This window comes from Prinia subflava, chromosome 14 (assembly GCF_021018805.1).
Source record: "Prinia subflava isolate CZ2003 ecotype Zambia chromosome 14, Cam_Psub_1.2, whole genome shotgun sequence".
Taxonomy (NCBI): domain Eukaryota; kingdom Metazoa; phylum Chordata; class Aves; order Passeriformes; family Cisticolidae; genus Prinia; species Prinia subflava.
In genome coordinates this window covers 7793016-7813387 of record NC_086260.1, presented here as the reverse complement: position 1 = coordinate 7813387, position 20372 = coordinate 7793016, and the positions used below count along the sequence as shown (strand labels likewise).

The 20372-nt window shown below is 40.5% G+C and overlaps 1 protein-coding gene across 3 annotated transcripts in view; it reads right to left on the bottom strand.

The window, feature by feature from the left end:
- FHIT (fragile histidine triad diadenosine triphosphatase) overlaps positions 1–20372 on the bottom strand; it is a 565069-nt gene that overhangs the window by 496236 nt on the left and 48461 nt on the right. The gene's annotated exons all lie outside the window — the stretch shown is intronic.

The window sequence follows — 20372 nt, the reverse complement described above, 5'->3', positions numbered from 1 at the left end:
AGAGCCCGTTTGCCACGAGCCTTTTGCAAAACCCCTGGCGTCCTGGAGTCTGGCTTAACCAGGTAGCTTTGTGGATTCAAGGAGATAGATATGCAATGGTCTCGCTTGACCAGGGTAGATTCAAGGAGATATGCATGGTCTGGATTGGTCAGGGTGGTTTCAAGGAGATATGCATCTTTCCCTCTGAAACATCCAAGAGGGGTTTTTAGTCTGGCTTGTTGTAATTGTTCTCTCTGTGTAGAAACCTCTGGGTTATCTTCTCTTTGCTCTTGAGCTAAGGACAATACCTTACACACAATTCTTACTTAGATTCAATGTTAAAAACTACATTTACTATATTATTTAAAATGTTAATATTGCATAACTTTTCTACCTAGCATATTACATATAGTAAATATCTGCGTAGAGCCACACACACAATATGCCTTTTTCACAATCCCTCCTCTTTCTTTTTATAATAAAATTGGCTCAAGCGGATATTTACTGCTCTCTTGCATCTCTTCTATGTTCATTTTCTTCATAAATCAGTCTAGCTTCCTGGAGGGGGTCTTCTACTCTGTTTTGTTTCCTTAATACTATAATCTTTTGTACCGTTTTTGTTGTATCCATCTTTTGATCCAAGGTTACTAATTGCATACCTTGAACTACACTAGTAATTAATCCGATAAAACAAGGGATCAAACAAGGGGGAAATATTCATAAACTGATCCCCTTCAGGTCTAGGCAAAAAAGAAAAATTCCTGGCTGTATGATTCTTAGAATACAGCTCTCTTTCCACTGAGAGGGAAGTTTTGGATATGCCCTTTTCCCACATATCCAGAACAAACCATCTGGAGCTTTCCCATAGTCCAATTTTTGCTTATCCATATTCTCCCAAAATTTAGAAATCTCTGGGATGCCAACATAAGGATTCTTTCCTGTATCATTACATTGAAAAAGCCTGATTTTATTATTATATTCACAATTTCTGTTTTTTTCTTTTTTTTTTCTGGGTCCAGTACATGGTAGGTTCTTCTGGGATCCACCATACCGAGGTTCTATTACTAACCTTGTATCTTTTACAGGGAGTTTTTCCTACTTCATGGAGGAACTTTTTTCCTTCATGCCAAAGACATTCCTCCCCTATGACTACTGAACTTAAAATCCATCCCCCTGGCCGATTTTCTCCCCTTATACTTGTTTGGTTCCACTTAAGGAGCTCGATTGGGCCTAAGCTGCTGCCTTTCCATGGCCATTCTTCTGACATCAAAGCCCCTCCACAGACCCAACAATTGGTTACGTTAAGTTCCTTACTTATTCTTTCTCCCAATTCCACAAACAGATTTTTACCCATCCGTGAAATATCTATTTCTTTCTCTAGTTGTTGTTCCAATTTCTTATACAAACCATCCAGCGAGATTGGTACAGGCTTTGGTGGTGGTGCAGGCCTAGCTTTTTTGCTTATCAATTCCTCCTTTACCAAAACCTTTGCTTTACTCTCAGTAATGTGGGTGAAACACATCCATTTCTCCCCTCTTGCATATTCACTTCCCCCTAAATTCTCTGCAATCCAATACTTTTCCAATTGTACATGCAGTTTCCTAATCTGGAAGGGTTATAACAGTGACTGTTGATATGAGTGTGAGAAACAAAGAAGGAGCCTTGGTGTCTTTCCATATACAGTTTTTGGTTACACCTGTAGCATGGCCTGGTCGGCATCCCAAAAGGGAAGAGCCAGAAAATGAGTGACAGAAAAAGGAGAGGTCCAGTATGGCTTATAGTCCCACCTCCCATGCCTATGGGGTTGCAGCCCACAGCAGGTGTATGTGATCTTCTCGGTGGCGATTATAGAGGCCAATCTGGTCTTGCCCTCTCCTCTATTGTCACTTTCTCTTAGCTAATTTCCAGGCAAATCGTTCTTGACACTCCTTAACCGTGGTCTCCCACTTTTCCTCAGCCACCTCTCGTTCAACAGGCACTAATAATTCCCATCCACACAACAAAGTTATTATTTTAGTTGTTTCAAATTCTTCTTGGATAGGGGGCTCAGGTGACACTCTACACTTCATGCAACGAGAGCGTCGTTTGTGTGAACTACAGTACCAATTTTTCCCACAGCTCAAACACTTACATTTACACCAACCAGCATGTCCAGTATTTGGGGGAATCAAACAGGGTATTTGGCTTGGCAATGTATGAGGTTGTAATTCACCCTCCTCTTTATATAAATCACAGGCTAAGGCAAAAACACAGGGGTTTTCTGTCCGAAACAATCCCGATCCTCCTGTCTGTGGTGGAAGTATTCCTCCCCAGGGAGGGTACCGGAGGTGTCTCAAAGTTTTCCCAGGTGGTATTTGAAACCACTGGTGCAAACTCGGTCTAGCTTCCCAGTCTGGTGTGATCCTGTGTATGTTTCCTGGATCATGTGGATCTCCCCAGTTCATCACCTCTCATTCCCGTTTTAGGGTTAATTTCGTATCACCCGGTTCCGATGATATTGTCCACTCCTTAGGCTTTTCCACAGGTCCTTTGATTCTGCTGGCATGGATCCACCCTCGTTCCCTGGTCCAGATCGCAGCCTCAGTGCCAGCAATACCTGAAAAGGACCTTCTCATTTTGGAGTTAGAGATATTAATCACAACAGTTTTGATATGGTGCAATTTATAATTCCTTTGAATAATATTTTGGCACAACATAATCGATCTGTGTGTGCACCATATAGCCGACAGAAATGGCAGCATATTAAATTGATCATAGGTTTTAACAAAATCTTGGAATACAAGCTGCACAATGTTAAAATGCGGTTATAAGTATATTATAACTAAGTTCTAAATGATAACAAAAAAAATGGTCCTGTCTTTGTCTGAAAGACAGGTGTCTGCCAGGGAAGGCTGGAGCCACCCTTGGAATGAAGAATTCCAACTCTCTCCCTCTGAATTATTGTAATTTTGAAAATTAGGGAGCTCTCAGGTGAAGATATGGGACTATAATAATAGTTCCTTTCTGGTGTGTATACACAGGTTAACAAACAACACCAACCTTAGCATTAATAATAAACAGAAGCAGAACTCAGGAACACTTCCCCAAGGACACCCTGGGGCTTCTGGGATTTCCCTCTTGGGGACAAAGACATTCATTCGCTTCTGCTAGGGTTTTCTTACAGAGCCAGAGCTGCTGGGCCTGGGGTCCCCAAAGCTTTGAATTAATTGTTGTAACACTTTTTGGCATAAAATGTGTTCCTCTGCCCAAGTCTTTCTTATTAACCATTCTATATCTTGGACTAATTTTTTTTTTTTTTCAAAAGGGGTTTTACTTACCACATTAGCAGTAGCCTTGGCAGTGGGAACTGCCTCCACCCAATGAGTTAAATGGTCTGTTATTACTAATATATATTTCCATCGTTGAACTTGAGGAAGTTCTGTAAAATCTACTTGGATACTTTGAAATGGTCTAAGGGCTAATTCCTTACCTTCTAGTGTAGTTCTCTTCATTATCTTTTTATTTTATCTTTTGACAAGTTATACATCTTTCAGTTACCCTTTTTGCTACCCCATAAATCCCAATGCACCCATAGTTCCTTAAGAAATAATCACACAAAGCTTGGGTACCTCAGTGAGTTTTCTGATGTATGTCTTCTAATATTTTTCTAGTAAGTACTTTATTAAGTAATTGCCTTCTATCAAGAAGTTTCCATTTCTTTGATTCATCTGGTTCACCTCCTATCTCTTTCAATTCTTTTTCCTCTGTTTCACTAAATTTTGGAATTTCCAACATCTCCTCATTGGTAGTTAATACCAACATTACTTTTTCTACTCCATTCTCTGCTGCATCCTTTGCTTCCTGATCTGCCAAATTATTTCCCCTTACTTCTGGAGTTACTCCCTTTTGGTGACCTCTAATATGTACTACAGCTATCTCTTCAGGTAATTTTAATGCTTCTAGGACTTCTAAAATGAGCCCCTCATGTACTAATCCTTTTCCTCTTGAATTCAGCAAACCTCTTTCTTCCCAAATTTTTCTACAGGTATGTACCACTCTAAAACAATACATGCTGTCAGTATAAATTGTACCCCTTTTACGTGCTAAGTGTTCCAGTGCCCTTTTTAGAGCATATAATTCACAGGTTTGAGCTGACCAGTTTGAAGGTAATTTCCCTTTTTCAATAGTTTGCATGTTCTTCCCATCAATTACTGCATATCCTGACATTCTTTTCCCTTGTAGGCATCTGGAGGATCCATCCACATAAATTATTTCTCCTTCTAGAAGGGCCTGGTCCTCAAGGCCTTCTCGAATCTTTGTCTGGTATTGGATAATTTCTAGACAATCATGTATTAAGTTATCTGTTGGTTCCCCATATAAAAATTGAGCTGGGTTCAGGCTTTTATTTACTTCTAATGTCAAATCATCACTGTCTATCAAGATCGCCTCATATTTTAGCATCCGAGAGTCTGTCAACCATTTTTCAGCCTTTTGGTTTAACACATTTCGAACTGCATGAGGCGTGCATACAATTAGTTTACCTCCCTTAAATGTTGTACCAGCCTGTAACTTCCATCAGACTTTTTTACTGGAAGAATGGGGGTATTATGAGGAGACATACAGGGTTTTAGTGTACCATCCCTTATCAGTCCTTCTATTACCGGCTTTAAACCTTCCCGTCCTTCTAATGAGATAGGATACTGACGCACCGTATGGGACAATCTTCTCTTTCAATTGTAACTTTAATGGGATCAATATTCAATCCTCCCCTATTTCCTTCAGCAGCCCATACCTCCTTCTTAATTTTCTTTTCATCCTCCTGTTCTAATTTCAATATTTTAGCTGTCATCTTCCCATTTTCTGGTATAACTCCTATTCCTAATTTTATTTGGAAGTCTCGTCCCAATAAATTACTCCTTGTTCCTGGGACTAACAAAACATCTCTTATCTAAATTCTGGTATCTCTCTATATCACCGCATCCCTGATGACAGGCAAAACTCTTTTCTTGCTCCCACCACTCCACTGCATCTTTACTTACACCATGCCTTCCTGAAATATCTACCACACAAATTCTTCTTGCTATTGCACCTTCCACAAATTCCAACTCTTCCTCCTGTCTGCACCTTCCAAAATATTTTCTACACATCTCATTTTATAACATAGACTAAGCAAATAATCCAGTGAACACTAATACTTCCCTTTCTTCACTCCTCCTCCTTCCACATCTATTCATCAACTGTAGAAGAGACACTTAAAAAGCACTAAACACTGACTTCACATGGCCAAGCTCTCTCTCATCAAGTGAAAAACGCTTGAAAAATGTTAGCACATCAAGCAGCAGTCATTTAAAAAACACAGCTTCAGACACTGTCTCCTTTCCTCTCAAAAAAACCACAAGTCTTTCCTAAAACATCCCAGAACACGTGTGCACGCTGTCTGAGTTTACAGGCTACTGATTTGAGAGAAACTGAAGGCCAGCGCATGAGAAACACTGAAAAAATCTTTAAAACTTCCAAGACCCGAGTCACTCGGTCATAAGGAAAAGAGCAGCTGCGGGCGCTGATAAGTGAGCTGGAGGAGGGGCAGGCAGAGAGCAGCGTGTCCCACACGCGGCTCGGCGGCGCCGCCTCCACCGGGCACCCTTCTGCCATGGCACGGCTGTGCAGGAATGCGGCGGCCGCCCCTCTCCGCCGCCACCACTGGGGACGAGAGCCTCGCTCGTCCTCCTACTCCCGGCAGGAGAAGCGCTCGGCCACCGTCCCTCTCTGCCCACTCCCTTTCTTCCTGAGAAGATCTGCATTGACTGCCGTTTCCAAGGGAACGGCTTCCCCAACAGGAAGTGGGGAGCTCTGGAGGACTGATCACTGACTTTTTGGTCCTCCAAGGACGGGGCATGGGTGGGGTCTGCCACCGGAACTCCCGAAGGGGAAGCAATTTCCGGTCTCCTCCATGTGGCCGCGCTCTCCTGCATGGCCCATGCTGGCGGCTCCAGCTGCCTCCGGCAGTCGCCCAGCACCACCGGAGCTGGAATCGCTACTGAGGCAGCTAGGGACCGGACCAACCCGCCACACGCCGACAGCGGAGGAACCGCCGCCGGGAAGGGGGGAAGGGGGGAGGGGGAGCCCGCTGCCCCGCTGCCGCCGCCGCGAACGGGAGGGGGGTGAGGGGGTACCCGCCGCCGCCGCTGGGAGGAAGGGTGAAGGAACCAGCCGCTCCCCCCCCCGCTCTGCAAGCGGAGGGGGACTCGCCACCACGGCTGGGGAGGGGAGGGGAACCGGCCGCCCTGCCGCCGCTGCTGCAGCTGGGGGGGCTTTTCCAGGGTCGGCTAAGCCACCACGCGGTCACCCCCCACGTGGCTCATGGCGACTGTACTCGCCGCGGCAACGCTCAGCACTGCTAAAACAAACTAACAAACAAATACTGGGAATGAGGTTGAAAAAGCCATTGCGGGAAAATAGCGAGAAGGACCGGGGTGGGGGCCGGGTACCGACTGAGCCGCCGCTGCGAACAGCGATGGGGGGGGAGGGGAGAAACCGGCTGGGCTGCCGCTGCGAACAGCGGACTCTTGCCTGGGATGGAAACTGGGGCAGAAACAAGCGACAAGCCAGAACCTGGGGCAAGCACAGGGACTGAGACAGGCACCAACACCGGAGCCGGCAGTGCAACTCCCAGGGGACGATCCTAGGGTGGTATCTCTGTCGATGATTTCTCCCCACTGGACTTCTATCCCTTTTCTTTCCAAATTTTCTCTATTCTACCCATCCCTGTCTCTGTTCACCTTCCCTTTTACCCCCACAAAAACTACTTTTCTCCTTTCTCCCACACTATTTCTTAATACAGTTTACCTTCTCTGAGGAACTATAATAAAGCTTAAAATAAAATAAAAATCTACACTTTCTATACTTTCATTCGTCCACATTCACTCCACTCTATTTTTCACTTAATCTCACACACAACAAAATAATCACAACAACAAGGTACCTTTTACTTTCCACACACTTTTACACTCTTTGAGAGTACCTGGCCAGAAAATGCCCTTCATAAACCGTCAATCTGGCAGTGTTGGGGGTTCTCCCTTCCCAACCCCAGGTGCTCTTTGGTTTATTTCATAGATTCTGCAGAATTTAACATAACCCTGGATGTCTCGGAATTGCTTCCTCCAATCCAGCTGGTTATCAACCCTGGGTGCTCTCAGAATTTTCCTCAACCCAGCTAAATTCTGGGTGTTCTTGGAATATTTCTTCAACCCAGCCGATTATTAAAATAACCTGGGTGTTCTTGGAATAATTTTCCTCAACCCAGCAAAAGCTTTTAGGGTCCCCTTTTCACACACTTCTTCCCGGGGGGTTCTTTCACTCCTTTTTACCATTCACTTTCGTCCTCGGACTGGCCGCCTCCCTCGCGGGACAACGGAACCGCAGCGTAGGGGACTCCGCTCTCGCTTGGAAGGTCTGGGTGTTACCCCAGCCCGCCTCTCAGGCACACACACTTTCAGCCCCCGTTCCGCGCCAAACGCTGCCACCCCCAATCCCAGCAATTCTTACCACTCCGTTGTCCTTGGGTCTTTATTCTTCGTGCACACTTTGATGTTAGGAGCTGGTTACCGCGGTTTTTAGGGAATTCTTTCCCTTCTCTTTGCCTTATTGCCTCCTTTTGTCCTTGGATCTTACCCCTTTCTGGGGTACTCTGCGAGGACCAGAGCCGAGGCCGCCTAATGCAGGCGGGACGCGTCTTCCTGGTCTCTAATCCTCCCACAGCACCCGCAGTGGGGTATTTTAACCGTACTCTGCTACCAAATTGTGATAAATGCCAATAACTCACCTTTTGAAATTTATGAAAATTTAATAAAGAATAAAAATTGGTTACAAAAATTAATACAATAATAAAAGTTTAAAAAAAAGTTTTCAGAGACAGGACAAATAATGAGACAATAAGAGCAAAGAAGGTAGCCCGGGACTACGTCCCCCCTCCCTCCCAGACAAAGGCTGTGAAGGAGAAGGGCCCCGTTAGAGAGAAGCATCTCTATTTTTGAGGACCAACTTTAATGAATATGCATACTTTATCTAAGAAGAGCCCGTTTGCCACGAGCCTTTTGCAAAACCCCTGGCGTCCTGGAGTCTGGCTTAACCAGGTAGCTTTGTGGATTCAAGGAGATAGATATGCAATGGTCTCGCTTGACCAGGGTAGATTCAAGGAGATATGCATGGTCTGGATTGGTCAGGGTGGTTTCAAGGAGATATGCATCTTTCCCTCTGAAACATCCAAGAGGGGTTTTTAGTCTGGCTTGTTGTAATTGTTCTCTCTGTGTAGAAACCTCTGGGTTATCTTCTCTTTGCTCTTGAGCTAAGGACAATACCTTACACACAATTCTTACTTAGATTCAATGTTAAAAACTACATTTACTATATTATTTAAAATGTTAATATTGCATAACTTTTCTACCTAGCATATTACATATAGTAAATATCTGCGTAGAGCCACACACACAATATGCCTTTTTCACAGTTAGGCAGGGGTGATTTGCTTTACAAACCAGTCCTTACACAGTGACTGCCAGTACTTCAAATTGTTTCTCAAGCTGTCTCAAATTGAGGAAACAAATTCTGCATAGTAAAAGAAAGATCTTTAAAAGTAATGAAAATTCAGCAGCAAATTTTGGGTTTGTTTTTTATAAAGCTACAATGATTTTAGTGACTGGAAAAAAACAAAGCTCTTGTTCCTGTAAAGCTCTCAAGGAAATGAAAGCTTTCTTTAGACAACTATTTATCTCATCCCACTGCAAAATCCAATGAGTCCATCTTTTAAGCGGATTTACACTTCAGATTAAATCCTTTAAACCAAATGTAAAACCAAATAAATTCTGAAACCATGCAATACTGATCACACCCTATGCTTCCCAAAATCCCACCTTTTAACAGAAGTTCCAGATTCAATCGAAGTGATGCTATCACCAGGAAGAAAGTTTTCTTTGCTGTAAGTCCCTGGAAACTATGACACTGCTTTAAGAATTCCAAGGGAAATTTGAATAAGACAGTGAGATCGCTAAAATCTAAAGCAATGAACAAGCACAGGCTTTAGCCAGGGGCTTACAGGTCAACACTGACCACTTGCCCAATTTCCCCTTCCCCATCCTGTGTGTCACCAACCGCTTTTGGTCACCCATTTTTTCACTGTTTTACAGTTCCTTTCCTTAGATCTCACTGTGCTTTCACTTCCATAATCCTCAGGGGTATCAAATACAAACTCTTTAGCATCATCCCAGTTAACATATGAAGTGTTTGATTCTTCTCACCTGTCAAAACACATGCAAAGAACACGGGTTTATTTATTTATTTATTTTTAATTCATGCTGAAGACAAAATCAATGTTCTCAGCCCCGCTGAAGGTCCATCCCAAAAGAGTTCATAGTCCCTTATTTTATGCAGCCAGATTCTCAATGACAAAAGTCTTCCCCTAGACCACAGAACTATTATTTGCAAGGCAACGTTTAATATCTCTTGTAGACTATTTAACAGGATTCAAAAATCAAATAAGAAGCATATCCATTTTTAATTAACAATAAACTCTTTAGAATACCCCAGTGGATATCTCCAGTTTCCCTCACCAGTGATCCCAGAGGAGAATAAAAACTTCAATAAAACACCCAGTAAGGAACTCCCCAGTTACCACCGCCCCTGCTGCATTACTCTAAAAACATAAAATATTATTTTCAACATGAACATCTCATGTTTACAATGACAGGTATCTAACATTTCATGGGGAAGCTTATTTCACTGATACTCACTATAAAGACAGAATTTCCTTGCAGATCCCCAAACCCACAGATTCTTAAGCATGACAAATACACAACCCTTGATTTGAGGTGGTACAGACCTGAACCTTAACCTGGAGCTAACAGTGAATAACAGACACAACAGGAGTTGCTACTTCTTGGATATTTATACAGAACAAACCCAAAAGATTATAATAGATTCCCCTGGAATTATCTAAGACAATGTCATATATTAATTTAATCATTTTCCAGAAAGCTACAATAAGATATTTATAATTAGTCTGTAAGTACCTATATCTGTGGAGTAGCTTGTTACAAACACAAGTTACTGCAGTTTAAAAGCAAAGAGGCTCTGTTTGGCTGAATCAGAGCCAAGGAGCTGGATTTCAGCCTCCCAACAATTATGTGAGCAGGATTCATTAGTAATTCTATCTTTGAACTAACACTCTAATCATAATTTAAGAATGAATGTAGAAGAAAGCACAAGATAACTTTACAGATCAAATACACTTTAAGTCTCCATAATAAAATATTTTTGATAAAACTTTTAAACAATCTTATAATTTTTTGTCTAGGAAACACTTTTTTTTTTGCATTATGAAAAGTCTATAGTATCCTGCATTCAACTACTTAAAGTTTTTTGCCTGATACAATCCTACTTCTTAGAATAGTTCACTCTGCCAAGGAATTGCATTTATGAAAAATGCATGTTGTGAATGCCAAAGGCCATGTTTTTACAATGAAAAAAAAAAAATCCAATACATCCTTTAAAAGATGACAAATAGTCTTTATGAAAGCCATTCCTGCTCTTTCCATTATGGAAAAACAAATCACAGTGGGAATACTAAGCTCAGCATATATTTGGCAGCTCACTGACGAGACAGGCTATTAACTATATAAAGAGCTATTTCTGAACACTTTTTTTCCTTAAATAAAGTTTTGATTTTTCAATGATTGAAATGCAGTGATGAATGTAAGTGCAAATTGCTTATTAGAAATAGTATCTCATCATCCCTGCACTCCATATTTTACCGTATCTCCTACATCAAATGCATTTCTTCTGTAGATTCCAATACATCCCTTTAGTCTAGAACTTCCTTCACATTCGTTAACATCTCTTATTCCCAGGTATTCTTCTTTTATTTTCTACAGCTTCCTATCACCTGGCTGTCTACTCTTCCACCATGTCTATGTTTAAAAACCTTTTCTTAGATCCTAAAGCCTCAGCAAGTCTCCTTCACTGCCTCTTTAGAGGCATCATCTGTCCTTTCATTAAGTGAGCTCTCCTGGTGTCTCCCTGCAGCAGCAGTCAAGCTCTCCCTTTGTGTGTTAGCAATCAGCTCTGACCTTATCACCTGCAGAGTTTGTTGTGGTTGTTGGTTTGTTGGGGTCTCTTTCAATATAAATAAAAAATACAAGAGTGAGAAAAGGAGGGTTGTTCTTTTAAATAATGGAGTAAAAAAGGGGTTGATATTTATGATGAACCTTCTGTTACCAGCTGATAGCCAGCAGCAATCAGATGGACTGGGCTTAAGGGGTTCCATCAATTATGCATATAGAGGGATGTGTTCTGTCAATAAATGAAACTTGAAAATGAAACAAAGCACCTCAAATTTAATATTCTGATAGTATTTCCCAATACTGAGTCATGTTTGATAACACTGGAAAAGGCTCACTGAACTGGAGATATGAACAGAAATTCATAGTGACAGAACAAAGCACGGTGCGTGATCACTTATAAAAGTTTAACATCTCAAAAAAGTCAGCCCAGTTTGCCCAAGAGCACACAGCATGACCAATGTAAAAACTCAATTAAGACATTAATTTTTAGGATTTTGTTGTTATTTAGCTTTCAGTAATTTGGTTTTGAAGGGGTGGGGAAGATGGGGAGTTTTTCTGTATTTCACTGGATGAAATTTCATATACAAATTCTTTTCATTTTTTTCACTATCTCTTCCTGTTTTCTGCATCTATGTTTAGGCAGCCAAGGGACCCAATGAGCACTTTCACTGAAAACAGAAAGAACTGATAAAATTCTACATTCTTTATATTCTTCTCAGCCATCTGTCTCTCCACAGATGTAACAGAGCAAAAGCTTAAATGGACTCTACTCTGATAAATACTGTTACAACAAAACAATCCAAAGGTACATTATTTTCACCTCTTAAAAGAAAATAAAATTCAATTCTTTCAAAGTTCATTTTTTGTTTCCCTCCCATGACACCATAAACCAACACTGAATGAAGGTTTTAAAAGCAACTTTTTAAAAATAAAAAATAAAAATAGTGTAAAAGTTTGTATCCTAAAGAATTTTTTGCTAATCATTTAAATAATTCATTTTCTATAGTAGAACAGACAAATTAAGAATGCAATATTTTCATTTGCTTTAAAGACAACATTCAGAACAGACAGGGTGTGTGGAGCTAAGGCAGGAAAGACTTGGGATTTGTGCAGATTTTACAAACAACTAGTAAACATATATACTATACATACTTACTATATACTACTATATTTAACATATTTACTATAAACATCGTAAATTCAGGATAAATCTTTTCTACTGTTAGCAGTCATTTGAACCAGAGTTGTGCTTTCTGGTTTTGATGAGAATGTCCCTGACTCCTCAAGGAGATACTGACACCAATAACAGGACAAGCCCTTCTTGTGAAAGCAGCAGATATGGGGGACTGAGAGTTACCCAAACCAGCCAAAGTCCTGAGCTCTTTCAGGATGTGGCCTTGTCTCCAAATGCCCAAGACAGCAGACAGCTCTGCAGGGCCCTGGATTCCAGGCTTCAGGAGAGCCACACACACGATCCCCCTCAAGGCTTCCTTCTGTAAGAACCTAAAGCAGTGCAGTTCATCTGCCTGCACCCTGCTAACCTCTAATTGAGATTTCCTGGCAGAGGTATAATTTAGATGAATGAGATCAAAGATTCGCAATTTATTTTCAATGTCAAGGCAACTCAAAGGGTTTAACTAACTCGTGTACACAGTGACCCATTATTTTAAAAGGATAAAAACTTTTCCTTTCTAAAAAAGTAATTATACCACTAAACACTGCAATTATTAGATAAGCAGTACCTCAACATAAATGCAACACAGGAATGATCTTAAGAAACAATCACCATTCATAAATGTAACCTTTGGTATTGGATACCATGAGAGAGCAGCCTCCTTTGCTTTGCTTGATTTGCAGAAGTAAAAAGGATGCAACCAGTCACTCCCTTCAACAAAGGGTTTCCACTGAGTGTGGTTACTCTCCAAATTGATTCTCTTCAGAAGTGGATCTTTTAAATACTAATGAAAGTTAATTGGAGCCTCCACAAGGAAAAAAAGTTTAATTCAAAGTTTCTTCCATCTCAAATTGCCATAATATTGGGTTTTAGAAACAAAACACATGACAACATCCATATTAATTCTTTAATATATTAAAAGAAAACCTTTTTCCCCATGACTTCGTATTCAAGGATCACCTGTCATACTTTGTGATTCCTTGTATGAAATGATATTACACAAGTGATAACATATCTGAATTATAACAAAACCAATGGATGGTTGTTGTTCTACATTTTATTGCTTTCAATATTTCTTTAGCAATCATCATTGCAGTCTGTCTAAACAATTCTCTGTGCACTGACATTCACAAAAACGTGTTTTCATCAGAAAGTCAGACATTGTCATTAGGTTTCATGAAAAGCTATACTTTCAATTCCTAGCCAGTTTTTTACACCTGACTGCATCATTGGGATGTGAATGCAACAGTTTTTACATCTGTCAGGTTTAGTTTTATTTACTTGAATACAAGCATTAATAACAGATTACTGGCAAACTGTAGAGAGATGATGAATTAGTTATGTTTTTATTATCTAACATTGGAATGGGACCAAGAGAGGAGGGTTCACCACATTCTCTGCTAAGAGAAAACCTTTTGATCAGCCACAACAATCATCTACAAAGCCTGATAAATGCAGCTTGGGAAAGGCAATGATTCACATCATTTTTTCAGAGCTGATATTTTACATACCAGATCTTGCAATATCTTTTGATTTCCTAGAATTGTAAGAAACTTAGAGTTTCTTACAGTAAGAAACTGATTTGGTTGCCAGCAGCTGCAATAACTTGAGATACAAGTAGAAGATATACTTAACCTGCTCTAAAGCCTACCACTTTTCATATCCTTCTACTAGATTCCAGAAGTTCCAAATACAATTTTTCATGCCCTTTTATATTCTTGTAGAAGTAGTTGCCCATGCTGGAACCTTACAAACAAAGGAAAGTGTTGAGGAATTTTTATTGTACACCTTAAGGTGAATTAAACACATATTTGTGCACAAAAAACAACAAAATGTCCTGTCCCCAATAAGGAGACATTCATAAGGTTCATAAGGTTCTGTCAGGAAATGGAATCACCTGAGGATACCTGAGCAAAACAAATCTGGCTCCAGCACAGGTGGACAAAAAGGACATGTTTTAGCAAAATGACATCACCCTAGCTATTAAAAACAAAACAAAAGAAAACCTTTAAAATACTGGCAGTCATGACTATGACAAATAATAGATTTAGTTATACTCAAGCCCCAAACTGTATTTCTCTCACACATGCTTACGTATAGAAAATAATAGATGTGTAATGCTCTTCATTATGTAGAGCTATTTATATTTCAAAATCCATGTATTAATGCAAGGAAGCTCTCAGGTAAGAAATATGAAAAACCTATAGGAAAATGTTATGAATAAATGTTGTCTTAAGGTTCTTTAAGTGTCAACCATTTAAGCATCAATTGCCAGAGAGTGCAAGCAGCTTTGTAAGCTTCTCACAGACAAGAGAAGTGTTGTGATTTATTCATGTTTTGGGTGAGTTGTACTCCAAGGACATCTGCAGTTAGGAACCCCCATGTTCAGCATCAAATGTCATTGCTACGTAGCCAAGTTCCTAAAACATTCAGAACAAAAAAAAAGAAGATTTTGATCCAATGAGAAAAAAGGCATGACAAACTGACCATCAGAAACCTGAGAGCTGTGGCTTTTTCCTCTGCAGTTGCATTACTCATTCTAATGTAAAAGTCATTGGTTAAGCCTACACAGACAGTAATAAGGCTGATCAAACCCACTATGAATATCTGACATAAAGTTTTAAAAGCCTAAGACTAAATCATGTGAAAGATCAAAACATTACTAATTGCATTTTACACATAGACAGAATAGGATCATGAGAAAAGATCCTTTTCCTTCTTTAAACTTCATCTTTAGTTCAACCCTCCAGTCCAACCATCCTCCACACCACTGCTGGGGTCTGCAGGATCACATTTATCCCAGAGAACTCCTGCTGGGATGGCAGCACAGGCCTCTCTCCCTGACCTGCTCCCTGCCTACCCAGCAGCAGATACAGCAATCTGTGGAAAGGAAGGGCACCACCACTTTAAAGCCCCGGCACTGCTGCCACTGTCCCTGCATCAGAGCTGAGCTTTGCTCTCATCAGCCAGTCACCAGAAACCCACCCTGCTCCAGAGCTCTGCCTCGCTTCCCCAAGGAGCAAGGAATGCTAGAAAAGTTTCCTCTAAGAAATTAATCCATGAGGCACTTTCTGCCACTCATTGACAGGTCATCTGTCCACGCTGGAACTGGGCAGCACTGAACAGGAATGAGACCTTTCTCAAACCCACTTCTGATCAGTGCAAAGGAGCCAAGCAGACCCTCTGAGCAATTAGCTCAGCTTCCCTAGGGCTGAGATCCTAATCCAAAGATGGGAAGCTTATTCAAAGCCTTTAATCTAAAAGCTTCTCTTTATATAGATGAGCCAGCTTTGAGAACAGACTCAAGAAAGGAGATGTTATATCTGCCCTGGTACACGTGTCTGATGGTCCCTGCAGGTCTGTTACACAGCAACAGCCCCCACAAGGAAGATCTAAATTCAGGCCTAGCCTTTAACTCTGTTGCTGACCTTCTATCAAAGAAATCTTCAAGAGAAATTAATTCTGTATAGACACAATTGTTGCTAAAATAATTTTTCTTTCAGGGACAAGGAATTTGGGAGGAAACTCAGAATATTGATCAGATACATAAATAGCATCTTTAAACTTTTTAAGGAAGACACCATCAGGATAAATTTATTGGCTAAATAAATTCCCCACACAATTTAATTCTTAGTCATGTTTACTAAATCTATTGCTATCAGTGCAACTGAAAACACCCTGCTTTTTTCAGCATAGCAGTGATATGTGGTATCTAATAAGCTGAATTAGTCCTGCAACAATTGCTAAGAATTATTTTTCTTAGCAGTTCACTAGAATAGCTTAAAAAATACTTTTCCAAGTGCTCACATTTCTTCATCAGCCTTACACACAAATCACCTGACATGGATAATAGTTCATAACTGCAGCTCACAGTTTAATACTATTACATCTTCTTAAACAAACAGTTCAGACATGATACATTTTTCTTGCAAGTATTTTCACACACTCATCGTCACTTAATAACAGTTTTTCCTACAGTCAAACACTGAAAGGGGAAACTACAACTTGAAGCATCTTTTAGAAACTCAAGACAATTAGAAAAGATTATGCACACTGTCTTCATTATTTTACTTCATGACATTCATGTCATTCTGAAAGCAAAGAGAACACATAACTGTGTTTGTTTCCTGATCTAAAGCAAACCAGATTGGTTTTGAATCAGTGGAGTCTGGTTCTTTTAAAGGCATTCTAAATGCAAAGAGCTACAGACAACAATTCAGAATCAGGAGTGCATAAACAGAGGCTCAACTGTTGCTATACTAAATCAAGCTTCTGTTATGTCAAATTGTCTTCAATGATCCAGTATGCCTCCTGTCTGCAAAATACCTTAGGAACAACTTCAGTTTTAAAGCTAGGAGTAAGACTAATTCCCCTTGCTATGCTCAAGCATCCCTTTTCCCTTGCAGGTAGATATCCTTTTTACTCCTCTGTATTCTTGGAGGGAAGAGGAGGAAGGTGATGGGAAGAAAAAATGAAAAATAATCTTCAGGGACATGCTGCCAAGAAGCTGAGAATCTCAAAGGCTACATTAATCAAGGAAAATCTATGCTTTCAACACTTCACAACTTTCACACTGAAAAAAACTCCAGAGAATGAAAAAAACACTCTTCCCAGGAATCTTGAAGCCTGTTAAAGCATCTTTGTAAGAACAAAAAATCTACAAGGAACAATATTCATAGATAAACCATTCTCCTTATGTCACATTCACTGCAAGAAGAAAATAGTCTCTGGAAAAGTGACACGGTGGTCAACTGTCAAAATGAAATGCAATTTATGTACACTAACAATAGGTAAGGATTGTTAGTCTAAGTGCTCAATAAAAACCACAAAGACTTCCTTGAATGAAATGCTTTTAGCATAAGTTGTATCTGATAAAATTTTAGATCTACCTCTCTGCAAATAAAGTACTGTGGAGTATCTTATTATAAATTTTAAAATATGTAAGTAATGAAAATTACCATTTGGATTTTCTTCTGAAAATTACCATTTTCCTCTATTTTTCCATATATCTTTGTAAAAGGTAGTGGTGATTTTTTCAAAAGTAGACTAATTGCCCAAACGTTCACTTCTCTGCAGACAGCAGCTGCTTTGTTTCAATTGTGCAGAAATTCAGCACACAAAGTTACCAACTGGATTCTGAAAGTAGCTTGTGAAATTTGCAATCATTATTTTTTAAAAAAACATCCTATATTCACCTTTCTTTGGCTAAATTATATAACCACATAAGCTTTTTAAAACATTCACAGAGCTGAAATAACAGAAGTTGTTTACCAAGTCACTGGTTCTCTCCTAAAGGCCTCTGTTAAAAGCTACTTTTGGGAAAAAATCAACCTTGAAGTTGTAGAAAAGTTTTTGCAAAGCCTGGGGCATGTCACTGATTTAATCCCCATGACCTCACCCCAGCTTGGTGGAGATGCCAGAAGGAAAAAACTTTAAAAGGCCAAGAAGCAATTATGAGTTTAATCCTGAGAAAGCAGAAAACAAGAGTGTGACCTAGGGAGCCAGGGCTGGAAGGAGTGAGCAAGGTTTCTTTAGCAAAGCTATTTACACTCAGAGCTAGAGAAGGAAGGAGGACCATCTTCCTGGAACCATGGCACCCATGCCTTATATCAGGATTTTTCCTGTCAGAACACACGGGGCAGCCCATGGCCAACCCCTGAGCCAGGAGATGCACCAATTGAGAGAAACGGACCATGCTGTATGCAAGCAAAGTCAGTTTATTACACTAATCACCACAATCTATAGTTCTCTAACTTCCACACAAATTTTTCCCCTCAGACCCCCTTGCCCCTGTTCCCTTAGCAACATAATCTTTTTGCTTATCAAGTCCTTAACATCCTCTTGCACCAGAGCAGTCAGTCGTGATATCTTCACTTCTTGGTCTTGCCTTGAGTTTATCTCTCCCACAGCTTCCATCGTACCAGGGCCAGGAGGTCTGCTGTGCTACCCAACTCAGCTTCTGTGGATATCTCATCACCTACATTTCCCCCTTTCTGTTCTACAATCATTATTTGCTTTATTGATTTATTAATCAATCTCTGAATACATTGAATCAAGCAAGGCAGGTATATCATTATAAATAATAGCATCCCTAACACAAACATTCCCATCTTATTTAAATTTTTGACCCATTCAGTGATCCCCCAGCCTCCAAAAATGCTGTTAAACCAAATCAGCTCCATCTACTATTTTTAATTTGGTTACATTATCTTGTAAAGCTTTAATACTTGCATCAATAGATTGTGAGTGATCAGATAGGTATATACAAGATACTCCATCAAAATCTTCACTTCACATCCATATCCATGTTCTAAAACCAAAAAAATCAATAGTGCCTCAATTCTGCCATGTAGCATGTCTAACTGAACCAACATTGGTTAACAACACTGTTAAAGCAAGTGAAGTAGCATTAGTTTGTTGAGCTATCAGCAGCCTAGTTTGTTTAACAATCCCAGTGCTTTTCTGGCTGCTACCCCTGGAGCAAAAAAGGAGGCAGCCCAAAGCTGTTGTAGTGACCAAATAATCACAATCAGGGGTAAATCCATGAACAGTGTGCTTCCCTCTCTGCGGAAATTTATGTTGTAAAATCATGGATGTGTTTGGTGTCAACAGCGAGAGTCACCCTAAACTGCAGGGGCCTCCCTTATTAATATGCAATGGAATAGCAGCCCAAGCTCTGTCTCCACAAATAAAACCACTCCTGTTGGTAATGATAATGGAGCATTAGCAGAACGAGAGATGCTGGTGGAAGTGTAGTTACACCAGGCAGTTTCATTTCTGAATATGGGTTGGCTCAGAGAAACATCCCATGCTTTAGATTGGTTGGCCCCAGAATAATTAAATTTAACACAAAGGTCCATTTTTACAGATCCTGTAAGTTCTAATTCCTGGGACTCAAGGGCTGCATGAGGGAGATGTGAGACCCATTGCTCCCAAGCATTGGCATGATTCTCAAAATGAAGAACATGAGCCTAAGAGGGATGTGGCCATCTACCTAAAGGTAAACCAACAAGACCAAGACAAGGCCAAGTAAAAGTAACAGGAGGAAGAACTAACACTAAAAAAGCCTTTGCTAGTGTAAGCTGAATACTACCTTGAGGCAATGGTGATAGAGGACTCCCCACTGTTGCTGTGGGAGGAGTTAGAACTGACACTACCAAACTTATTAACAACAGCAAGCCATTGCTCGCTTGATAACTCCTGATGTTCAGGTAAGCCATATCGATGCCCACACACCAGCTGTTTAATTTGTATATTATTCCAACTGCTCCTTAAAGGGTCACAGAGCCGACAGTCAGCCCTTCTTTTATGAGATGCACAATACCAAAGGGAGCCACACCTTTGACACTCACATAGGGTCCATGCTTCATGACGCCCTGTGTGACAGGCCAGGCAGGGAAAGGAAATTAAAAGACCAGCAGAAAGTTCACGTTCAAAAGAGGTTACAAACTTGCTGGGGTCTGGGTGTTGCCAGTCTAAAGCAAGAAAATGGTCATCAAAAGGGAAGGGAGCACAGTAGTGACCACCTCTGGATGTACGATCAACTGGTTCCCCGAGGACGGAAGATTTGTCTTTTATTACTTTGACGTCTCCAGCAAACCCAAACCACCTCTTCAAGGGCATCAATCCTTTTCTGTATTTTACCCAGCTGGTTGTTCGATGAAGGGTCTGATGTTCTTGGTTGGAACCCAATGAGCCCCGGTATCTGTGAAAACACAAGCATAACCATTCCCCATGTAATGAAGGGAAATGGGCCTATAATTTTTCTTGCTTTCTGAGTCTTTTACAAGGACTCGTGCTTTTTGCCCTATGTCTAATAACATTTCTTTAGAAGTAGAAAAGTGCTTTATTATAGGGGGAACTTTGCTATCAATTCAGTAATTTAAAAAACTGAAAACATACAATGCTTTGTGTAGCTGTTCCATTGGTGTACATCCTGCATTCCCCCTTTCTGTTGAGCTAAAAGATGCTTAAGAATTGAATGAGCACGCCCAATAATTGTTCGTCCTGTGGGGGAGTGAGGGATGCCAGTGATACGAGAGATTCCCCATAGGGCGAAAAAGGAGGAAAGTTGTTGAGAAGTGTAAGCAGGACCATTATCAGTTTTAATCTGTTGAGGAATTCCT